Raw genomic sequence first — 4027 nt, forward strand, 5'->3', positions numbered from 1 at the left:
TCCTGCGTCATCGTCATAATCACTTGCGTTGAAACGGTGCTCTGTGGTTAACAGACTGCTCCAAGCTCAGTAGCCCTTTAGTCCTCACAGCAGCAGAAGCCAAGGCCTCTGGGGTTTGGTGACATCCCAGGATCGTGTGACCAGGAAGAGGAAAGGCTGAGGTTTGACCTGGCCTTCCTAACGCTGAATCCCCTATCTGTTCTTTCTGCCCTTGCAGGGGTCATCAAGGCAAATGCTCTGGGGGCCAGGTAGCTAATCTAAATGAGAGAAGCTGACTGGAGTAGAAGACATTAGGGAGTAGTCAGGACTCTGGGGAGTCAGACAACAAGCTGTGCCTCAAGGCATCTCAAGGCCAAGCATTTCGAAAGCAATAAAAGCCAAGCCCATTTATTGGATCACCTTTTCAGTGTTCAGGACATCCCTTCTCGTGGTTTTGGTGGGGGTGGGCCGCACTTTTTCATTGAGTAGCACTGACTTGGTGGCACGAATAAGCATGGGCTTGGTGGCAGTAAGTCTCCAGTATAAATGAGGAAGATCGAGTAATTCTATGGCTTTTAGGATAGTATTACAGACCCAAGGGTGCACGGACCTTGGGTAGGAGCCTACCCATCACCTACCCATCACCTTGCCTACCCATCACTTTGCCTTCTCTAGAACTTTCAAAGTGTCCTATTCAAAGTAATAGGACATTAATGGTTGATCCCTTATGCCTCAACCCCAGGCCTGGTCAAATATTCTCCCCCTCCTTCCCCGCCTCTTCCTCCCTCTCTGAAATCATGGGGTGGCTGCACAGGTCTCTATGCTGAGGAAAAAGAGTGACAGGTGACTGAGACAGGGAGATAGTCAGGCCCCCCAAAGGCACCCTGAGTTTACCTTCTCATCAGGGCATGGGAGCTAGAGAAAAGAAAGAGAAGAGGGTGGTTCATGCCTTTAGGGAGAGACAGACCTTCCCCTTTAGTAATATATTAGTGATATGTGGCCCAGTGAAGGTCAGGGGCTTTTGCCAATCAAATCAAAACTCCTCTTTTGAGGGGGATTAAGAAGGAGGTAGTCTGAGGTCGGGGGCGGGGGGTGTGGGGAACAGGGCTGACGTCTAGCCCCTACTCTAAACAACAGTGGTTAAGACTGTGGCCCCAGAGAGCGCAGCTCTGCTACCTACAGGTTCTGTGACCTTGAACAAGTTATTTCATGCCATTCCGCAGCATCTTCGTCCGTGAGACACAGGCAGATGCCGTGGTGGTGAGGATGAACTGAGATACAGTATATGGCTTTGTCAGTAAATGTCAGTTATTTTTGTTTGGAGTTCTGTCTCCTAGCCCCACTCTTTACCCTACTAGCTAAAACCTGAGGAGCCTTCAAATGCCCATGAAAGGAATACAGACACAATAATTCATAGACTAAGAAACTACAATCTTCTGCCAATTTTTCTTCTCCAGAACTTGCTATTTGTCCAAATGTCCTGATTCCCCCCTTTTTTCTCCATCTCTAAACCCTCAGATGGTCCCAGTGAGCTGGAATCCTGGATGAGGCAGCTGGGACTCTGCTGGATGAAGCTTGGCTCTGATATGTGCTTTTTGCTGGTATAACTGTGACTTTTGTCTAAATATTCACTCCAACTTAACTGCCATTCAGTTGAAACTCTTCCTAAGTTGTTGCTTTCTCATCTGGCTTCTTGTGGGACAGAAAATTTAAGAAGGCAGATTCAAACACAGCACGGATGTACTTATCCAGTCAATAGGGGACTGAAGAGCCCTCTCCCCCATCTTTAGAGCTGATTTTCTCTGGCGAGCTTCACATATACCAATGAACAACAGTTAAGAGGGGATATGGTCTAGGCATAGAATTAGGTTCTTAATGGGAAGAATTAGGTTCTTATCAATGGGAAAAAGTAGAACTGAGAGGCTACATGATATGCATATATACTCTGATTTACACATAATGTTTTTGTTGGCTTCCCTGATGGCTCAGTTGGTAAAGAATCTGCCTGCAATGCAGGAGACTCCAGTTTGACTCCTGGGCCGGGAAGATCCCCTGGAGAAGGAATAGGCAACCTACTCCAGTATTCTTGGATTTCCCTTGTGGCTCAGCTGATAAAGAATCCGCCTGCAATGCGGGAGACCTGGGTTTGATCCCTGGATTGGGAAGATCCCTGGAGAAGGGAAAGGCTATCCATTCCAGTATTCTGGCCTGGAGAATTATAGTCCATGGGATAGCAAAGAGTCAGACAGGACTGAGTGACTTTCACTTTCAGTCTTTTTGTTAAGATCAGTTGACAGAGTCAGCTCAGCATGAAAAAGCACAGATAATTCCGAAATACAGATAATTCACAGATTACATGTATGGAGTCAGTGGAAAACTTTTGGATGGTCCCCTCCCCTTCCCCTCTCTCTCTCTGTCCTTCCCTCACCCCCTACTCTTCTCTTTTCACCATGTCTGTAGCCATCCTCTTCCCGGCTAAGCCTAGAAGGAAAACTCGATGGAAATGAAGGGACCCATCCAGGAAATTATGACTCTTAGGCTCTGGTTGCAGCTCTGCCAGTTACTACCTGAGTGGTAGTCATCCCTTTGGGTATCAGCTTCCTCACATAAAATGAGGAGGTTGGGCCCAGGGCACCTGGGACCAAGAGAGCTCTGGGTTGCCATTCCATCTTTGCCAGCATGGGGCCTGGCATGTCTCAGCAGCTGGTCACTTGGATAATCCCCAGAGCACGTAAGTGCTGCAGGGTAACAGAGAACAGACTCTGTTCACAGCAGGGTCCAGCCACTTGAATAGATGCTGGTGCCTCTGGCTGTTTTCCAGAGCCACCAGCCCATCCAGAGATGCAGCTGGCTGGAAAAGTGGATGGATGTGTTGGAAAGGCCAGTGTCACCTCCAAACACAGTGTCTGGGAAATGCCCGTGGCCCGCAAAAGAGGTCACTGAATCCCTCCAGCTGGGGGCACAGTGCAAAGAGCCATGCAAGTGGAGCTTCGAGTTCTGATGCTGCCACATACATGAGCTGCGTGACTTGGGCAAGCTCTCTGACTTTGGGGGTCATTTTCCTCCTCCATATAATGGGAGCAGCAGTATCTTCACCTTGCAGAATTGTAGTAAAGTTTGAGATACTGCAGAGGTCTAACAGTACCTACTAAATATAGGGACTCAGAGGTACTCAGTAAATGATAGAAGAAGTGGCTGTTTCTGTTATCTTGTGCCCTTTATTCACAGGCATCATTCTCGGGACTGGAACCCAGGCTAAGGCTCCTCGCATGGCCAGAGGCCCTGGCTCCACAGCCAGGACCGGCCATGCCAGGGAGCCTGGTACAGGAGATGCTGCTAGTCGGGATGCTGATTACATTCCCTGATCCAGGAGCCTCAATGTCCTGGTCCAGGGCAGGAGGGCTAGCCACATTGAGCACAGTCTGCTTGGATTCCTACTTAAGCTGTTTTTTCAAGACCTTTTCAAGGTCTTGCCCCCTTGCCCCACCTTCCTCTGGCCCCTTCTCTCTGGGTCCCGGTCAAAGAAGGGAGACGAAGCAGTGTGGGTCTCCTCTCCTTCCCTCTTTCACCGGGAAGGCGACAGGAGCAGGCAGAGGCCGTTTTCCTTGCAGAAGATGCGTCTAACGCAAGCCCCGAACACTTCCATGGGGCTGTAGCCCCAGCCTAAATCTCCACGGGAGCCTCGCCGATCCCTGGTTTTTGGTTTTGGCGAAACTGGGTTTCCCTTGCAAAAGATGCGGCTGACACAAGCCCTGAACACTTCAATGTGGCTGTAACCCCCTGTGTTTTGTGTGTGTGTGTGTGTGTGTGTGTGTGTGTGTGTGTGTGTGTTTGTCTTTTGGCGAAACTGGGTTTCCAATCCCAACCTGCCTCTTCCTCCATCCTTCATCCGGACAGCTCGCAAACTGTTTTGCTGAAAAGTGCGATTAAGGGGCACTTCGTGTATTATCTGCCCCCTTCCAGCGTTCGCCTGGTCAAAAGAACAAACCAGAATAAAGGATCCCGGGATTCAACTGTCGTTATTTTTTTTTAAAAGGGGAGAGAGGCG

This window comes from Bison bison, unplaced genomic scaffold (assembly GCF_000754665.1).
Source record: "Bison bison bison isolate TAMUID 2011002044 unplaced genomic scaffold, Bison_UMD1.0 scf7180017863702, whole genome shotgun sequence".
Lineage (NCBI taxonomy): Eukaryota > Metazoa > Chordata > Mammalia > Artiodactyla > Bovidae > Bison > Bison bison.